Source organism: Tiliqua scincoides, chromosome 1 (assembly GCF_035046505.1).
Source record: "Tiliqua scincoides isolate rTilSci1 chromosome 1, rTilSci1.hap2, whole genome shotgun sequence".
NCBI lineage: Eukaryota > Metazoa > Chordata > Lepidosauria > Squamata > Scincidae > Tiliqua > Tiliqua scincoides.
In genome coordinates this window covers 146118967-146139984 of record NC_089821.1, presented here as the reverse complement: position 1 = coordinate 146139984, position 21018 = coordinate 146118967, and the positions used below count along the sequence as shown (strand labels likewise).

The following is a 21018-nucleotide window of genomic DNA, read 5'->3' as shown; positions in this document are numbered from 1 at the left end:
AGTGGCTGGGACCTCTCTGGCAATGGGGGTAAACCACAGGGAGGCTCCCAGCAGCCAAACCACCTACTTTCCCCTTGGGGCAGGATCAGATATTCTGGATGGGCTATCCATTCCAGGTGTGTCTGGTTCTAGACCCTCTCTCAGCAGCACATTTGCAGGGTTGGCCCTGGCTCCTTCTGGGCAGGCCAGTCGGGCCAAACAGGTATCCACAGTCTCCTGGGCTAAGCTAGTTAGGCATGGGGTCAGAATAGTTGCCTATGCTCAAATCTTCTCCAGCTAAAAAAGAGATGAGGTATCGACAGGAAAGCAGCTGCTATGATTGTCTTCATGTGGCAGGGAGAATCCTCTGCTTGAGACCGGACTGCTGCTGTGAGCTAGAGTGAAGGGCACTGAGCCAGGTGGGACAGTGATCTGCTTCCATGAAAAGCAGCTTCACTTCTCAGTAAGGGAGGGCTATTGAAATGTTGAGTCAGAATCCACAAAATGAATTTTGCATCTGCCTGCTGGTATCCAGAATTAGCACCGAATGCAGCAGCCCATGCAGTCTTCTTGACCACATGACTCAGCCCACCACAGCTCTTGCAGGTACACTTGCTGCTGATTGGTGCCCAATTCAAGGTGCTGCTTTTCACCTTTCAAAACATAAAGCTTGGAAACAACATATCTGAGAAACAGCCTTCTCTCATACAAACTGACCCTCCCCTAAGATCAGCAGGGTGTCCGTACTCCATGTGTCACCTCTGGTAGAGGCCAGATTAATAGCAGCAAGAAACAGGGTCTTCTATGTAGTGAACCTTTATTTTGCAACTCTCTCCCAATGGGATTAACAACTGTCCTCTCCCAGTTAGCCTTTTGGCAAAGGACTGTCCTTTTCCTCTTGGCTTTCCCTTCTTAGTTGCTTTTGAGTTTTGCTGTTATATTCTGTATTTTTTTAACTGGACTTTTCTTTAATTAATATTGTTTACCTTTATCGCACTTAATATAGTTCACTTTCTGCTTCTTTCAGTTTTTTCCCTCTATTTTGTATGCCATCTTGAGCACTCATTTGGCGGGAAAACCAGGATATAAATAATTTAAATACGTAAAATGCTAAGAGGTATCAATAAGGTATCATGTTCTATACTGCACTATGGCTTATTCTTGCTTTTCCCCCCCATCTACTGGAAAAGAGAATTTTTAAAGAGTAATGCAATAGCAATAGAATGCTTAGGACAATTCAAGGTGTGTTCCATAGGTTTTTGCACTTTAAAGGAGGAGGTTTGTCTTAGGAACTGCTAACCACTTTGAAAACTTATTTCTAATGAAGTATCTCATGCTCAATTTAATCTAATTACTCCTGGTTGCTGGTTGCTTGCCCATTGTATTATGTTGATGTCCTTCAAGGTGGGGGGGGGAATCAAACCATGGGCTACAATCAAGAGGAAAGACAGCACATGTCAAGACAAGCTCCCACCAGAAGTGGTACAAAGAATTCTTGCCAACTAAAATATTTTAAGTAGTTCAAAGGACAAACACAAAAACCATCTTGCTAGATAGGCGATGCACATCGCATAGTTAATTAAAAAGAACAACTTGCTAGTGTTGTGGCCTGGCAGAAAGCAACACCTTACAAAGTGCTCCAAAAGTACAAAACAAGTTTTGTTTTTTGCTAAAACCTGGAAAAGCCTGAAGTTCTTATGGTACTCTCAAATGGCTGCCACTAAGGGCGCAATCCTAACCCCTTATGTCAGTGCTTTCCAGCACTGGCATAGCGGTGCTAATGGGACATGTGCTTCATCCTGCATTTGGGTGTCGCTCATGGAGGCCTCCTCAAAGTAAGGGAATGTTTGTTCCCTTACCTCAGAGCTGCTTTGCGCTTATGTCAGTGCTGGAAAGCACTGACATAAGGGGTTAGGATTGCGCCCTAAGTCTTCATGACTTATCCCAATGTGGAGGCAGTAAAGCAGCCCAGCCACGAAGCCAATTGAGCCCCCTTCTTTCAGAAGGGGGATGGGAGAGGAGGCAAGCTGGCAGGGAGATGCTCTGCAACCAGCTTTCCCATCCTCTTCTTGCATGCTGGGGGGAGGGCTTACTTCGCCCTCCATCTCTTCTGGCACTTCTTGTAAAGTGGTTGGCCGACAGAATGCTGGGAATCAAGAGGTTCTGATCCCAGAACTATCTGCTGAGCCAACTGACAAGCAGCAGCAGTAACAGAGCTGGACAACAACGACACAGGTGTTGAGATGGGTGTTTCGGGGGTGTGCGCATGCTGTCAGAGACTGGGGATGGATGGTAGAATTTGGGGGCACATTCAGACAGCAGATCAGCTTGAGCGGACTTGTTGGTAAGAAATCATATTCATGCTGACCACCTACACAAGAGTATGGAGTTTCTACACATGACTCAGGCTGATGCTGCATGCAGGTAGAGTAATGTGGTTTTTGAAATCTGCCCTTAGAGAAACTGACACTTAAATCAGACCTGTCTACGCTACTAGAGAAAGTCCATCTCTTAAAGATATACAGACCAGGAAGGAGATCAAAGAACAGGTAATATATAATATCTACTTATCATTATACTATGGACAAGTTCACCCACTTCAATACACTAAATTAGGATTTATGGGGGAGGGGGTTGCAGTGTTGTTCATGTTGGGTGTTGAGAGTCACTGGAGCTTCAGCACCACCTCAAAAACTGGATCCAGTGAGTAGGTTTTCCTAAATTCAGTTCCAGTACCAGGGCTCCTTAGTTAAGGGCTCAGAGGAAAATATTGCTGTTGACCTGAGGAATGCAGCAATTACCACTACTATAAAATTGTAGCAGACTAATGGAATTGTGTGGATCATGTGTTGAGACCGTTTCTGACCAGTTAAGAACTTTAAAACGCATGCATGATTTACAATGAAACCAGACATCAAACTAAGAACTGTGGCACTTCATCTCTCTGTTATCTGAAGTGGTTTGCTTCTTTCATCTTTACAGTTTTGCTAAGAGGCACTAACCTGATATGTAAATTGAGATTGAAAAGTGACCTTTAAGTGGTATTCAAGTCCCAGAGCAGCAAAAAGATCTATACTGAAGAGCTAACCTGCCAGTGGTCTCAGAGAAAACTGATCCGTTGTTGCCCTCTGCTGGATACCTCATTACACTTTCAGATATTCCACAAGACCATTTTGCAGCCTCCATCAGTGCTTTGCAATACTAGAAAAATGATCTCAATTCTACTTACAGCCCAATCCTATCGCTAGAGCCACCGGTGCAGAGACTGGAGGGAAGCCAAGGTGAAATCCTAGGCCTCTGGCACCACCATATCCCAAGGGAAGACACAACGCCAGAGCTGCTGGCCAGTGCAGACAGAATACCAAGCCCTGGCGGAGTAAGGGCCGATACGGTGGAGACTCCCCAGCCATGCCCATGCCACACCTGCACACAACTGACCACCTAGTGACTGTGAAGCACCTGTGCAGTGCTAGCCAGGGATGCAGGACTCCACGTTGCCTGGCAACTGTGGAACGCCTGCGCAACACCGGTCAGGCACTCCAGACAGCAGTCCCATAAAGGGCTATGCATACACATGAGAGACATGCCAGGGATGCCCCTCTGCTCAGACCTGAAGAGACCCAGCCAGTGCATGGTGCCCCTGGACCCAACCAGTGCACAGAGTGCCAGAGCGCACCTCAAACATATGCCACCCCCATGCCTACACAATGCCAGTCTGTGAACACACATACATGCCCACAGAGACATACAGGCAGTGCAGGGGAGCAGGGAGCCCTGGCCCATGCCCAAGGCACAGGGGCAGCCGTGGGCTGCCTGCCACACTGGGCACAACAGCAGCAGCCAGGTCATCTGGGCATAGAACCCTGTGCTTTCGCTGCCTGCTGCAGGGAGGGGAGGGGCCTGGCTGGCTGGGGTGAATGGCTGGGGTGAACACCAGCAGCCAGGCCCCCACTGCACATCAGGACCCCTGCTCACCACAGCTACTCATGCCGCTATAGTGCCTGCAGTAGGCATTGTCACCCCCACGCCATGGCTGCACATAGGATTCAGGAGCGGGGGTGAGCATGAGAGGGGGGAGGGAGGAAAGGGACACCGTCCTAGTAAGGCGATGGACACGGGCATCCAGATGGTCTGGGCATTGCCTCCAGCCCTTGGGTGGCTCTGGAGGTGGAGGCACTTGCCAGCCCAGCCCCAGGGCAGGCCCTGGAGCAGCACCACCAGCAGGTCCTGCACCTTGATGGCCAGATAGACATTGGCCTGGGCCTGTTGTTCCACACCCTCAATGACACTGGGCAGGCTGCTGCTTGAGGTGGGGATGGTCCGCCAGCAGCTTGCCCTGGCCAGCAGTGGATGCATCCCTGCTGCCATCCCTGCTTGCCATCCCTGCTTGCCCTGCTGCCATCGCCGGACTGCTTCATCCAGATCTGTTCCACACAGGTCCACATGCCTGCCAGTTTCCCAAGGAGCTGGTGGGCAGGGCATCGGCCCAGGGTGGGGGCCCAGCAAGGTGTTCCTGGGCATGTGCTGCCCTGGGCCGTGGACTCCAGGGCAGATGCGAGCTCCAGAAATGCGGGCTCCCAGGCGACAGGCAGCTGGGGTGACCAGGGTGGCAAGGACGACCAGTAGCTGAGCAATGGGCCCTTGTGGGGCATCCCCCTGGATGGTGTACCCCTGACGGCAGGCACCACAGGCAGTCCTGCCAAGGCGCGGCCCAGGACCTCAGCCTCTGCAATGGCTGACAGCCCTGCCCCAGGTGACAACCACCCATGGTCAACTCAACCTGGTCCTTCATCTCCTCTGCAGGTGGGCAGAGGGCGTGGACAGGCAGATTACTGTGCATGGCCCCACCCCCAATGTTCACCACTGCTACTGTCTGATTCGTCCATGGGCCAATTGCTGTCCAGTGGCAGCAGTGCTGCTGGGTCCTGGCTGGTTGCGAAGCAGGCTGGTCCTCTGCTGGTGGCGCCTGGAGCATGCCTGCAGGGGACAGGGCAGGGTGGGCCATGGAGCACTGGTCTGTGGGGAACCCCTAGGCAGGCACAGACATGGCTGTGTCAATGCCTTGGCCTTGGAGCTGGTCTGGGTGGATCAGGTGGAGGAGGACCTCGTCCCCTTTACGCACCACCTGGGCCACCTGGACATCAGCACCCTGGGCGACAGCTGTTCGGGCAGCAGCTCGCAGATCACTGTTGCTGTCCATGACATGCCTCTGGCACTGAGGGCCAGTGCACTCACAGTGCCTGAGAGCTGAGATGGTGTCTGCTATGCCCACATTGAAGGTTGCCTGCCTGCTATGGACCCCAGCCCATGGCCAGCTCTGGCTGTGCAGCAGAAAGCCGATGGAGCAGGCAGCTCATGCCTGGTCCAGTTGGGGGCCTGTTGCTTTCTGGCACTGTCATTGCCATTGCCAGCCAGGTCATGGTCCCCTCTGGCAAGAATGAAAGAGATGGGACCATGGGGAGGCACTCTGGAACACCTTGTTATATACAGTAGTTGTGCAGCACCATCCCGGCATGTGTCAGGTCAGCCCTGGCAACCAACCTCCAACCAGCTGCATATGGGGGGTCCCTCACTGGCTGTATGTGTACCCTGGCTGCTCAAAGGCCTGCCCCAGTATGCAGCAGGAGGAGCCCCTGGAGCTTGCAGGGGAACAAGCACCTGAGCAGCAGGAGGCAGGGGAGCCAGTGGAGGCTGGCTGTGGTCAGTGCATGGGGTGGGGTCACCAGGCACCTGCCAAGATGGGCCATGGGGGCAATGGAATCTGGAGCGCAGCCATGCCATCGCCACATGGCCACTTCCTGGCAATGTGCCCATGAAACCCTGGGCCTGCCATATGCACAATGGGCACTGCCAGGCCATTTGTGTGCTCCACCATCTGTCCAGCTGGCCAGAGTGCTGTGCAGAATGGTTGAGGGGAGTTCCCCATGCCAGACCCCAGCTGCAGAGGTCTGAGCTGGCCCATGGGCTTGCTGGCATTGGGCTTGGTGGCATTCCACTGGGGTGAACCTGGGTGAACAGCTGAACCTGGGCTTGCTGGCATTCCACTGGGGTGGCTGAACCCCCTTGCTCCCAGCTGGGGGCTCTCCTGGCCACTGCCCCATTATTATTTTATTATTTTATTAATTTATATCCCGCCTTTTTGCCCCATGGGCACACAAGGCGGCTTACAACAATTAAAAATACAAAGTTAACAATTAAAAACAATATTAAAAAAACAATTTTCAAATAATTAAAAACTAAAACAAACCCCGTGGATTCTAATATAAAAGGTGAAGAAAAGGGTTATTATGAGAAAGGGTTAACTTTCTTTTGGATTTGTAAGTAGCCCTGTAACTTTAAAGGGTATTGAAGAGCCAAACCTTGGGCTAATTCTCAGCTTTGGACTAGGATATTTCTGGCCTACGAGTGCTATATTTTGCTTTTAGTTTCGGATACAGTTTTTAGATCTTTCCCTTTGAGAAAGCCCTGCACAGTTGGGGTGAAACGTTAGGAATCTTTTAGGTTTTTCTTTTTAGTGGATTGTGGCCTAGAAACCCAAAAACGTATCTCTTTCTTGAGATAATTCCAGCCACAGAAGTCTCAGTTCATACATTAGACTTTTCTATGGGGAAAACGGGTTTAGGGACATGTGATACTTCGAAACTCTGTGTAGGAAAAGAACAGATACTTTTGTGCTCATTAGCTTTCCTGTTGAGACGTAGGGACAAATAATAATAATAAACTTTATTTGTATCCCGCCCTTCTCCCTGAAAGGGACCCAGGGCAGCTTACAACATGTAAAACAATTTTAAAAAGCATGATTTATCACAGATAAAAACATTTTAAAAACACATTAACAGAGGCCATAAAAACAGTAGTCAGGATAAAGTCAGAATAAAAAGAGCATAAAACAGCAAATCATAGAGGAATCCAGCCTGTCAAAAGAAACTAAAAGATGTATAAAAGTGTTAAAAAGGCCATGGAATCAGAAGGCTTGTTTAAAGAGCAGAGTCTTCAGGCCTTGCCGAAAAGAGGGAAGCCATTCTCAAGTTAAGGGGAAGGGAGTTCCACAACGTTGGTGCCACTACTGAGAAGGCCCTATTTCTTGCCGCTGCCCCACGAGCCTCCTTGGGCGGTGGCACTTGTAAAAAGGCCTTCTCTGATGACCTGAGAGGACGAGCCAGATTGTACGGGAGTAGGCGATCTCTAAAATAGCCTGGCCCAGAGCAGTATAGGGCTTTAAAGGTCAAAACCAGCACCTTGAATTGGGCCCGGAAACAAATGGGCAGCCAATGTAGTCCCTGGAGAAGCAGACTGACCGAGTCAAACCGCCTAGCTCCAGTGACCACACGGGCCGCCGCGTTCTGCACTAATTGCAGTTTCCGAACCGTCTTCAGGGGCAGCCCCACATAAAGCGCGTTACAATAATCTAACCTCGATGTCACCGTAGCATGGATCACCGTGGCCAGGTCTGCACGATCCAAGTAGGGACGCAGCTGGCGTACCAGCGGAAGCTAAGAAGTTATTCCAAGCTTTTTTATGGTTTAAGAGAAGATGGTTTACACCCAAAGCCCAGAGAATGTACAGCCCGGCAAAGAAGGCTTTATTGTGGGAAAGGCTGCAGCATATGAGGCAGCAATTGTCTAGGAGAGATCATGAGCTTCTCAAAATGCACCTGAACCTGAGTAATGGATTGAAAAAGGAAGACTGGGACAAGGGAGATGCCTTAATATCCACAAAAATGGAGAGGAGGAAGGAGGAGAATAAAAGGCAGATAAGGAAATTCAATAGGTTGTGGGAACATAAAAGAAGTTGGCAGTCAAATAATGAAAACCAGAAGCAGGTGGTCATTAACCTATCCAGTCACAAGTGAAGACCAGCTGTGTGTCCTAAAAAAGGGGGCAACTTTGCTATTACTCCCCAGAATATATCAGTTGAGGATATTATAGCAAATGTAGAGGGGGCAATACAAAGTTTACTAACGGACAGGGCAGAGGAAATTAGGAGTGAAGTATCAGGGTACTGAGAAATGCTTGTCCTCCTGAAAGCAATATAACTAAGGGGAAAAGTTTGGCTCATATGGAGCTGAAGCAGACAGTGATTCTGCCAGCAGACCAGAGTATTGCTACTCTTGTTCTCAATACAGCAGATTATTTATTTATTTATATCCTGCCTTTCTATCCTGCAAAGGGCACTCAAGGCGACTTACAAATAAAACATTTAAAACAACAAAACACAATAAAATTTGGATCCCAATTAAAATCCATTCATACAAAAGTGCCATCCCCCCCAGTGTCAACATAAAAAAGTGCCGCCACTCCAGTGTCAGCGTAAAAAGGCTTCCCTGATTAAAGAGGGAGCTGTTCTCAATTCCAGGAGGAGGGAATTCCACAGATGGGGCGCCACCACCAAGAAGGCCCTATTCTTGCCGCCATCCCCCTCACTCCTGCCTGGTGGCAGATTACCAACGTAAGATGAAAGATCTCTTAGACCCTGCCACATACAACCTCCTACCCAAAAACCCTACTATGAAAATGGTCTGGAGAACCAATGACCGCATGACCAATGAAATCCAGCCTAAACCGCATGATAAAGAAAATCTATGCTGCTCAGAAGCACTTCCCCCTGGAGTTTATGAACTTCCAAAAATACACAAGGAGGCTGTTCCCTTAATACCCATTGTGAATACTATAGGGTCTCCAACTTATGGATTGGCACAACATCTCGCCAACATTACAACCTTTTGTTGGCAATACTAATACTTATATTCATGACCCTACTCATATTGTGAAGAAACTAAGACAGTATAGGGTGGAACCTCAAGATTGTTCAGTTTTGGTGTTAAGTCATTACTCACCAGGGTTCCAGCAGATGGTGTCATAAACCTTATAGACAAACTATTCCAATCAGATTTGATAACTTTTTTCTGTCCTTGCTTGACCTCTGCATACTTCTTATGGAACCAGGAAGTTTACGAGCAAATGCGTAGCCCCTTGAGCCTGGTAGTGGCTAATTTACATATGGAGGATTTCAAGATCAGGGGGCTGAGCACAACCTTCTATGAGCAATTATCTGGATAAGATATGTTGATGACATCTTTGTCAAATGGAATGAGGGAGAGGAGAAGCTGCCTTTTTTTTTTTTTTTTGAACTTTCTTAATAGTATACATCAGTCAATTCAATTTACGGTGGAGATGGAAAAGGAGGGTGAACTCCCCTTCCTTGATATATTCATTATCAGAAATAAACATGGCACCCAAGGTCACAGGGTTTTTAGAAAACCCATGCACACAGATTGCTATTTACACTTTACTTCCAACCATCATCCCAAACAGAAAAGGGGGCTTATCAACAGCCCAATCCCATGCAAGGCCAATGCCAGCGGCAGAGCCACACCACCGGTGTAGAGCTGCACCGCCAGCGGGAGGAAGCCAGCGCCAGTGGTAGTAGGTGCCGGCAAGTGGTGGCGCCATTCGGCCACTGGTGCAGCACCAGGAGGCAGTGAGGCGCCTTGGTGGTGTACCACGGGCGTTCCAGAGGTGTGGCGGAGGGCATGCCTGAGGCGGGTGCAGGAGAGGCGCCGCCGACGCCAAATCCAATGCCCCCAAAACAAAGCTGACATGCCCCTTCCCGCCCCCAGCTCGCAACGCCAGCAAAACACTTGCTGCAGAATGGAGGAAACCCATAGGAGCCCATGGAACGGTGATACCCTGCAACCAAGTCTAACAACCTGCAGCCCTGCACTACACCAGGCCCCACCCATGAGAGGATAGGATATGGTGCTAAGCCAGTAGTCAATCACTCCACACCTGCCCAGCCATATAAGCTCAGTCCCAGCACACCACACTCCAGAACAGAGGGTGCATGGCATGGGGCTATGTCACCCAGGAGGGACTTTGGTGGAGGGGAGCACTTGCAGCACTAGGAAACACCCACAACTGCACTCTGCACCAAGCAAGCACCCAGGGCCATGCACACCCTGCACGGTCCTGGTGGGGGAGAGGGGTGATTGCCAGTACAAACTAGCAAACACCTATCATCTATCTTCCCAGTTATCTCATTGCAGGTGAACCTCAGCAGCAGCTTGCATGCAGGTAAGGTCCATGGAGGGTCCTGCTGGTGGGAACCATGCACTAACACCCACAGCTCATCCTGCACTCACAAGTGATTCTTGCACTGAGTGCACACAGGGCTGTGGATCGGGGTACTGGAGGAACACTAACAACTGCTCTCACAGGTCCTCCCACAGGTGTGCCAACCTCTGAAGCTCCAGGCAGGTACAGCCAGTGTGGTAGCAGTCTGGCACCTCTCTTGCTCCCCACAGGCTGCAGCTCTGCCAGGCAAGTGCTGGCCAAGACAGGGGGTCCTAGGAGAGTATGGGGGGGCAGTTGCCTCCCCCTCCTCCTCGCACCTCTCTTGCTCGCCACAGGCTGCAGCTCTGCCGGGTGAGTGCTGGCTGAGACGGGAGGCCCTGGGTGAGTATGGGAGGGGCGGCTGCCTCCCCCTCCTCCTCACACCTCTCTTGATCCCCACAGGCTGCAGCTCCCCTGGGTGAGCGTGGGCCAGGACACACCTGCTGGACAGCCCTGGCCAAGGACATCCCAGAGTCAGATCAACCTGCCTGGAAGAAGCAGAGGGGGAGGCCAGGTCCACCTGCCAAGCTGACCTAGGCTCCAGGCACATCCACCAGCTCACACCTACCTGCCTGGTTCACCCAGGCCTGAACTGAGTGCGATGCAAACGCTAACAGTGGAGGAGCCCCTGTCCCAGTTAACACAAGCATATCCCCCTGTTTGCACAAGTACAACACACACACCCGTTTGCGCGCCCCCCCGCCAACCCTAGCGCTGTTGCCAAGGCTCACCAGCACATCTGACTAGCCACGACCAAGACAGTCCAGTCGGGTGCCACTACGGCACAGATATGGCATGGCAACGGTGCAGCCATGGCGCCCAAGTGCCTTGCAGCATGACGACGTCATCAACGAGCAATGGGGTCGTATTCGGGTGCGGAAAATTGCTGCCATGCACACTCGCCACCAGCCCTGGTCTCCAGCAGCCACAGGAGCCCTTGTCAGGGCAGTGGGCAACCACCCACAGCTGCCCATCCTGATGGGAAGCACCATAGCCCCCAACAGGGAGGCCTGGAAGGAGGTTTCCAGGGCCATGGGTGCCCATGGACTGAGGTGCAGGGCCAGTCAGCTTCGGGGGAAGTGGAAGGCCCTCAAGGTGGCCTTCCATACCGAGCGGGCTTACCAGGCCACCCACCGTACCCCCAGCCAGCACCCCCTCCCCTCTACAGGGAGTTGCGGGACCTCTGGAACCATGCAGGCCACCCACAGTACCGTGACCACCAGCACACAGGTGAGTGCTGAGGGCATCGGGCCCAGCACCTATCTCATTGAGTGCCACCAGCTCCAGGTAGCAGGCAACCCTTGTGGCAGAGGGGAGGGGAAGGAGGAGGCCCAGGAACAGAGGTGGGAGCCTTTACCAATGCCCTCCCTGGAGTCGGAGGTTGAGGTGGGGGAGGCCACCCCCCCAATGGAGCCAGAGGAGGTGGAGGAGGCCCAGGGGCAGCAGCAGTCATCACCTGCTCCCTCACCAGGGCCAGCTGCAGCGGCACAGGAGGTGCTCCACAAGGTAGGAGGAGCCAGCCACCACAGCGTCCACTGTGCCTGCCACACCTGTAGTGGCGGCAGCAGCAGCCGCAGCCAGAGCAGCGGCCACACCATCTGCAGCGGCGGCAGACACCATGGCTAGATGTTCTGGCAGCATGGGACCATCCAGCCAGGCACACCTGCAAAGACGGCAGCAGTGGCAGTGGCAGCGGTTCAAACTTTGGCACCCCTACCAGGCCCTGTGCCATTGTGAGTATGCCTGGGCAGCTTGCCCAGCCCTTGGGCCCACTACAGCACTGCCAGTGTGATGGTGAGGTGCTGGGTGGGCAGCACACCAAATGGCCATGTCCTGGAGTTGTGCCCATTGGGCATAGGGTATGTCCTGTGCCTGCTAAGTGTTGTTGGGCTTGCTGCAGCCTGGAGGGTTGCCCAGGTGTCCTGCCACCTGCTGGGCCAGCTGCAGTGCTGGGCAGGGTGGTGGTGGTGGGGCAGTGGTGTCCCTGGAGAGAGGGCACTACTGCATGTGTCCTCAGGGGCAGGGACACTGGTGCAAAAAGCCCACCCCCCTGCCATTGGAGCCAGTTGTGGCAGTGAAAGCCATGGTTCAGAGGGGAAGGAAGGGGAGGGTCACTTTGCACCGGTGTCCTTGCTCCTGAGGACACATGCAGTAGTGCCCTCTCTCCAGGGACACCACTGGGCAGCAGGCTGTGCTGGGCTGCTGCAGTTTGGCAGGACTTGGCGGCAAACCACTGGGGTGGCTGCTGCCCCCCTGCTAGGGGCCCCATGGCTCCCACTGGATGGACCCCAGTCCCTGGGGCATGGTGCCAGCTAGTAGTGGCTGCTGCCATCACTGGGTATGTGGCCCAGGACCGAGACAGCCCAGTGCAGTGGTACCTTTGTCTTGCCTGCAGGTCCCCATCAAAGACCCCAACCAGGGCGACCTATGCTCCTTGGGTTTCCTCCGCCAGCCCCCACTGACCGCCTTCTGCTCCTGCACATGATAGTCTATCTCCTCGAGGTGGAGGAGAGGCACACACAGCCCCAGCAGCAACAGGTGCTACCCCAGGCCCAGCTTGGTAGAGCAGGAAACGCTCCCTCAGGCGGCAGGACTGCCTGCGGTGCCTGCCATTCAGGGGGCTGTTGGCCTGGGGGACGGCCCCCACGGACTCCAGCCTAGCAAACCAGGCATCTGCTCGAGGTGGAGGAGAGGCACACACAGCCCCAGCAGCAACAGGTGCTACCCCAGGCCCAGCTTGGTAGAGCAGGAAACGCTCCCTCAGGCGGCAGGACTGCCTGCGGTGCCTGCCATTCAGGGAGCTGCTGGCCTGGGGGACGGCCCCCACGGACTCCAGCCTAGCAAACCAGGCATCTGCTACCCAGGCACCTGTTTCCCAGGGGCTTGGGGGTCAGGAGCCCGTGACCCTGCTGCCTGCAGTTCTGGAGCCCTCCGTCCAGTTAGTTCCGGAGCCCGCAGTCCAGCTGCCTGCTGCCCAGGGCCCCGTGGCCCAGGAGGCAGCTCACCCCCGAAGCACCCTGCTGGGCTCCCGCCCTGTGCCCATGGCCCACGTCCTGGCCGCCAGATACCTGGGGATCTAGCAGCCATGTGGGCTCGGGTGGAACAGATCCGGGTGGAGTAGGGACAGCATTGACGCAAATGGAGAATGCTGCCAATGTCCACTGGGTCGAGGTGCTGGCACGCCTCAACCAACTCACTGGGGATGTGGAGCAAATGGACAGGACCCTGGTGCAGCTCGTCACCGAGGTACGGGACAGGAGGTCACTGGGGTGCTCTGCAGAGCTCCCCAGGGCCAGGTTGGCCAAGGTGAGCAAGAGCCTCCACCCCTGGAGCCACCTGTGGTCCAGGGGCCTTGCACCCGGGCACAGGGTGCAGTGCAGGACGGTGCTTCTCCACCTCGTGGCCGTCATCGTTTTGAGCCCTACTAGGGCTGTGTCCCTTGCCTCTCTCCCCTCCCCTCCTCCTCCCCCACATAAATCCCATATGCAGCCTCACCATGGAATGGGGGTGGCAACGCCTGCTACAGGCATTGTGGCACCATGGCTGGCTGAAGCAGGCAGGTGTCCCAGGATGCAGTGGGGGCCTGGGTGGCCTCTCCCCCCAGCCAGCCAGCCAGCCACCCTTCCTACAGCATGAGGCAAATGCACAGGGTGCCATGTCCAGGTGGCCTATCTGCTCTCTCTCTTGCACTGTCTCTATGGGTACATGTATGCATGCACAGACTGGCATTGTGTGACACGGGGGCAGCATGTCTTTCCAGTGTGCTGTGCAGTGTCTCTATGGGTACATGTATGCATGCACAGACTGGCATTGTGTGACACGGGGGCAGCATGTCTTTCCAGTGTGCTGTGCAGTGTCTCTATGGGTACATGTATGCATGCACAGACTGGCATTGTGTGACACGGGGGCAGCATGTCTTTCCAGTGTGCTGCGCCAGCCCTTGCACTGGCCAGGTGCAGGGGCACTTGTCCCTTCTGAGCAACAGGGCATCCTGGGCCCTCATGTATGGGTGGCCCTTTATGCAGCTGACATCCTGACAGACGCTGCACAGGCACTCCGCAGTTGCCAGGCAACGTGGCGTCCGGCATCCCTGACGGGCGATCTGCCATTGCTGGGTGGCCATTTGCCTGTGGGCACAGCACAGTCTTGGCCATGGCGCCACTGCTGTACCAGCCCTTGCTCCACCGTGGCTTGGCACCGTTCCTGCGCCGGTCGGAACCCAGAAGATCCTGGACCCAACACATACAGCAGGGCAAGTGCTGGACCTGGTGTTCACAGCTGAGCAAGGGGGTGGTGATCTGGATGTAGAGGGGATTAAGAGCACTCCGTTGTCATGGACAGATCACTTCCTGGTAAGGTCTAGGTTTGTTGCAGCTTCATACCTTTGCAGAGGCTGGGGACTGGATTATATGGTCTGCCTTGGAGGCTAATGGATCCTGAAGGTTTCTTTAGGGCTCTGGGGGTTTTCCCACTGCCAAGACCAGTGTCTCATCTGAGGCCCTGGTTGACCTCTGGAATGGGGAATTGACCAGGGCAGTGGATGAGATTGCTCCAGAGCAACCTCTGCCACGTCACAGACTCAGAGCGGCTCCTTGGTTCACTGAGGAGCTGTGAATGATGAAGCAGCAGGGTAGGCGTCTAGAGCGAAAGTGGCAGAAAACCTGTGATGAATCTGACTGGACACGGAGTAGAGCTCACTATAGAGCCTATTCCGTGACTATGGTAGCCGCAATCTTTCTACTCTGCTACCATTGCATCTGCTCAGAACCATCCAGCATAATTGATCCGTGTGGTGCAAGGCCTACTCCAGCAGACCCCTCCAATAAATCAGGCAGAACACACGGTCAGCCGCTGTGACATGTTCGCTAAACATTTTGCAGATAAAATCGATTGGATTTCCTCATGACTTGGATGCCACAGTGACAATGTCGGATGATGTCCCCTTGGTAACGGCTTGTTTTTGTAGGATTCTTTTCAGCTTGTACAGCCAGGATGTTGACAGACTCCTTTGGAGGGTGAGGCCATCTGCCTGCCTGCCTGCTTGACCCTTGTCCAGCTTGGCTCATTAGAGCTGCCTGGGGTGGGCTGGCTGAGTGGATTTGGGGGTGGGGGGGGGAGGGCAGATGGCAGGTGTTCACGAGGGTGGAGAGCAGGAAGCAGGGCCAGGATCAGGCAGTTAAACAGGATCCTGACCCCATTCCCTGGCAGCACAGGGCAGTCCTGGGCTGCTCAGATTTGCACCACCTCTGACAGTGGCGTGGATTCAAGTAGCACCGTTGGGATTACAGTGGCTCTCCCCAGGGTAAGGAGAATGTTCCCCTTGCCCCTGGCTGCCTGAAACTTGCACTGGATACAGCACAGGCATGTTCACCTGCCTGTCCCAGCACAAGTTAGGATTGCGCCCTTACAGACCAATCCTATGCAGGGCCAATGCCAGCGGTAGAGTCACACCGCCGGCAGGAGGAAGCCAGCGCCAGGTGAGCACGGGTGATAATGGGAGCCCAGTGAGTGCAGCGCTGGCAGGTGCTGAGGTGCCACGGGGGCGTGCCAGGGGTGGGTGCAGGAGAGGTGCCGCCACCAAATCCAATGCCCCCAAAATGAAACTGACACACTCCCTCCTGCCCCCGACCAGCAGCGCCAGCAAAACACTTGCTGCAGAATGGAGGAGACCCATAGGGGCCCATAGAATGGTGATAACCAGCAACAAAGTTAAATAACCTGCAGACCTGCACAACACCAGGCTCCACTCATGACAGTAGGACACAGTGCTATGCCTACTCCACTTCATGGTCCTGGGGCTCCTCCTGTTGCATCCTGGGGTGGTCCTGTAAGTATCCAGGGTATGCCATGCAGCCAGCCAAGGGGCCCCCCTATATGCAGCTGGTGGGGGGGGTAGGTTGGGGGGGCACACCCCAGAACCGACACCTGAACCAGCCACACCCAGCGTGTGACTGACCATACCCAGCTGTTGTACATAACAGGGTGTTCCAGGGTGCCTCCCCATCTCTGACCCTCTTGGCAGCGGGGATTGTGACAGAAAAGTTAACATTGGGTTGACAGAGGGAAAATCAGAGCAAGGAAGATTTCTGCCTTTGGCCATGTTTGCTGGGTATCAGCTGCAAATAAGGGTGCTCATTAGCGCATACCAGGACTTGTCTGTGGAACTGTGGAGGTGGCTGCTTCACAGAGCTCTTCAGATAAGGAACCAGGCTTCTAAATTGGCTTCAAGGCTACTGGATTAACAAGGTACAGCTGTGAACTTTTCAGGTTGGGCGAGGCAAGTCCACCATGAGGGAGAGGGCTGTGGCACGTCCATATCTAGAATGTTCGGCTGGATCCGAGTTCTAATTGGTGGATGGCCCAGAAGACCTATAAAGGTAGAAGGGAGTAGCTTTCCTTTGTCTTAGTTCATCTCTGGCCAAGGGGGCCTGAGCTTTGACCAGTCCTGACAAGATGGACCCGCCTTGACTGCAGCAAGGATGGGTTGGACTGGAACTCTGCAAGACTTTGGTGAGTCCTAGTTAGGTTAGGAGTTAGCTCTTTATTGTTTTTTATATTGCTGAGTATTGTATTGTCACCATATGCTCTAGTCTCAATTCTTAAATCAATGACTGACGTAGTGGCTGTCTATGACTATTTCTTTAACTCTCCTCAGTATATCCGATATGTTACAACTGAGTGGATTATTGGAATGATGGAACAAAGGGTCTTGGTTGTGGGACATAATCTATGACATCCACAGATAACATCCGCAGGTCGCCAGTTCGAGGCCACCGGCACCGTGCGACCTTGAAGCAGCTGACAAGCTGAGCCGAGTTATTCCATCTGCTCTGAGTGTGGGAGGATGGAGGCCAGAATGTGAAACCAGATCAGAAACATCTGGATGTTGTGGTTCTTGAAAGATAGAACCTTTTTTCAAATGTAAAAATCCCTACGGGGATTTAAATAGACTGCCTACGTAAACCGCCTTGAATAAAGTCTTGAATAAAGACCAAAAAAGGCGGTATATAAATACCTGTATTATTATTATTATTATTATTATTATTATTATTATTATTATTATTATGGTTGACTGGTATATGAACTGGATACTCCACTAAAGGAGGCCAGCTCCTGGGTTCAGGCCGAGTCAAGAGAGGCTCAGGCTGGAGCAAGGCTCTCAAAGGGGTTTGCCAAATTGACCTGACTATCCATTTTGGAAGCTCTTATACTTGAAGAGCCATTGGCAACTGGAAACAGGGAAGCCTAAAGAGGTGTTAAGTGGCTGAAGGGTTTAGGGCTGGTTTAGGGGCATCACCCAGATGGCACGACGCTCAGGGGAGGTCGTGTCGCCTGTGGCAGGGATTGTGGCCTCTGAGGCCAGCACTGGCAGTGTTAGGAAGCACTGAGACCCCAAATGGACCAAGTCAGAGTTGGATTTTCTGCATCAGCTTGCTGCTGAGAAGGCACAGCTGGCCATGGGCTGGGGCTCTGGTGATGCCTTCCATCACAGGCAGGCTGCCATCTATGTGGGCATAGCAAATGCTGTCTCAGCCCTCAGGCACCATGTGTGCACTGGCGATCAATGCCGGAAGCATGTCATGGACAGCATCAGCCATCTGCTTGCTGGAGCCCATACAGCTGACACCAGGGCACCAATGTCCAGATTGCCCTGGCCTGGGTGATAAGAGAGAGGGAGGAGATTTTCCTTAAGGTAATCCACCCGGATCAGCTGGAAGTACAGGGTTATGACACAGCTGCAGGTCTGTGGCTGCCCAGGGGTCCTGTATAGAGCAGTGCTCCATGGCCCAGTCCACCCCACTGACCCTGTCCTGTTCCTTGCAGGTATGCTCTGGGGTCCACGTGTTGAGGACCAGCCTGCCTGGGCCCAGCGGCACTGTCCAGTCTATCACAGTGGCTTGGCCCGTGGACAGCAGCAGCAGTGAGCATCGGTGGGGGTGCAAGTGTGGGTAGGGGGCTCAGCAATCCGCCTGTTCCAACTTTTTGCTCTTTCTATCTACAGGTACAGCATCTGGTACAGGGGCAGGTGGACCAGGTCGAGCAGGCCATGGACTGGATTTCAGATGGGGCAGGGCTGCCAGCTCTTGCACAGGCTGGGGTCCCCTGCCCCACCTTGACAACGCTGGAAATGCCCCCTTGGGCTGCAGAACTGCCTGCGGTGTCTGCCATCCAAGAGCCTGCTGGCCTGGGTGGCAGCCCCCATGGACACATGGCTGAGCTACTGACCACCCTTGCCACCCCGGCACCTGCTGCCCAGGCACCTGTCACCCAGCTGCCTGCCACTCGGGAGCCCAGCAGCCAGCTCATCCCCAGGAGCAACCTACTGAGCTCCCCACCCGTACCCGAGTACGAGTCCTGGCTGCCAGATACCTGGGAGGCATGTGAGCCTGGGTGGAGCAGGGTGAGTGCTGGCACACCTTGACCACCTCATTAGGGGTGTGGAGCAACTGAACCAGACCCTGGGACAGCTGGTCACTGAGGTGCAGGACCTGCAACAGCTGATCGCTGGGGTGCTCCAGGGCGCACCCTAGGGCTAGGTTGGACAGGATGAGCAAGTGCCTCCATCCCCAGAGCCACCTGAGGGCCAGGGGACTCGCACCCAGAGACAGGTTGCTGAGCAGGGCGGTGCTTCTCCACCACCTGCCTGTGAACGTCACTGTGAGCGTGGCTGTGTCCATTTTGTGCCCTATTGGGGCTGTGTCCCTTGCCCTCTTTTCTAAGGGGTAGGGTACATCTCGACAAAGCTAACTTTCTTTTGGATTTGTAAATAGTCCTGTAACTTTAAAGAGTGTTGAGGGGCCAGGCTCCTGATAAGTTAATAACAGCTGACCAAGTATAAAAGAACCACTCTATGCTGGGGTGGGAGAGTCTGTCCTCCTAGCACTCATTCTACAGATGGATACCTGCCTGACCATATCTGGTCAGAGTAGTAAGTTAAGTGACAGTTGGCAGCTTTTGTTATTTTAAATATTGCTTTATACTGTTTGTACTGGTTGGTGTTGATTGAAATGTTTGTCTTTTGTACTCTAGTGTAACTGGACCTAATTCACGAGTAAACTATTTACATTCCTAGAGATGTGATAGAGTACAAGAGAGGGATTTGTGTGTAACTAAATTCAGTTTAGTCATTTACTTGCTACCATATTGAAGGTTTGAATAACTTAGGATTTTGGCTACAGCCATTCCTTAAGAGAAGTGAGTTCTGTACTCAGGTGGATTTACTTACTAATTGGGGCCAGAGAGCTATTAGTAGCGGGGCAAGGGTAAACTGGGTTACGACCTGACTGGCTGCTAGAATCCTATGAAGTCCACCCCCCACCCCCGACAGACCCCAGTTACCAGGCATGGTGTCAGTCAGCAGTGGGCATGTGGCCCAGATGAACTGGTGCAGTAGAACCTTCTGTCTGGCCCACAGGTCTCCAATGAGGGCTCAGACCAGAGTAAACCATAGTGCCCTGGTTCTCCCTGCCACTGCACATGGTAATCATGCTGCTGTACCTGTGTGAAGTGGAGGAGCGGTGCACACAGCCCCAGCAACACCAGATCCAGCCCTGGAGCCACAACTCCCCCTCTGGCGGACCTGACTTGCATTCAGGCCTACTGGCTGGGCAGGGAAGCTGTGCCTGCTGGTGGGCTGCAGGCATGTACAGCAACCCAAAGGACCATACCCATCCCCCAGAAGGTCCTGATGGTTCTAAACTACCCGGGGACAGGGAGCTTCCAGGGGGTTGTCGGACACCACCACGGCACCTCCCAGTCTTTGCCCAGCCAGTGTCTTGATGCACTCCTGGATACGATGCTGCCCCACCTGCCAACTTCCATTGCCTTCCCTGCTGAGCTGAGCTGCACCACCTGAGGGAGGAGTTCTATGTCACAGAGTTCCCAAATGTCATCTCTGCCATGGGCAGCACACATGTAGGGGTCTTCACTCCACAGTACACACCTGCCATTCACCGCAACCACCACTACCACCATTCCCTGAATGTCCAGGTGCCCCGAGATGTACAAGGCTGTTCACCAGTGTGATGGCAAAATTCTCTGGCAGCATCTGTGATGCCCAGGTGTTCGACGACTCTGCCATCAAGGCTGTCCTGGCATCATGGCCAGAGGGAAGAGGCCGGCTCCTAGGTGAGGTGCTGGTCTGGGGGGGAGAGGTGGCTGGGTGATGTGTGATTGGAGCTCTGGGTGACAGCTCTTTGTCCCACCCCCCAGGTGACCATGGCTCCCCATTGTGGCCATAACTCCTCTCACCATATGCAGTGGGGGCCCCAGGCCCTGTCAGGAGGTACAACGTGCATCAACAGACTAGCATGGTGGAGTGGGCCTCTGGCATGCTGAAAATGTGCTTCTGGTGCCTGCACCTCACTGGTGGGCATCTGATGAGGACCACCAGAGAAGGCAGCCAAGGTATGTGCCATATTCCACAACATGTGCGTCTGGCGAAGTATCCCACTGCTGGAGGTTGAGGAGGGGACCCCATAGAGATCACACCTGCCTGCAAGGGACCAGCTCAGTGGGGAGAATAGGACCCCAGCGGCATCGCAATCCGGGACCTCACCATGGTCCAATACTTTGGCCACTGACAACTGGTGAGTGCCAGGCAGGCAGGGGATACAGCACCAGAACCAGGGGACACCCATTGCAAATGGGTGTGGTGGAAAAGACACAGGGAATTATGCCCTCACCCAACATGTAAGCAATCTGTGGACCTCCTTGCCACACAATGTGGCTGTGGCATCAGGCCTAGATGCCTGTAAAGGGGATTGCACAGGTGCCTGGGACAGGCCCCATCATAGGTTGTGAGCCATGATGGATATGGGCAGTCTGGAACGAGCTGGTCACCCATCATGAGGGCTGGGTAGGAACCCTCCTCTGTCATCTGAAGTGGCTGTGGATGGTGGTTCTGCCACCCACCCCAGTCTGGCGA

General features: G+C 53.7%; 1 pseudogene; it reads left to right on the top strand.

Moving 5' to 3' along the window:
* The first annotated feature begins 13229 nt into the window (after positions 1–13229).
* LOC136645985 (interferon-inducible GTPase 5-like) overlaps positions 13230–21018 on the top strand; it is a 105710-nt pseudogene continuing 97921 nt past the window's right edge.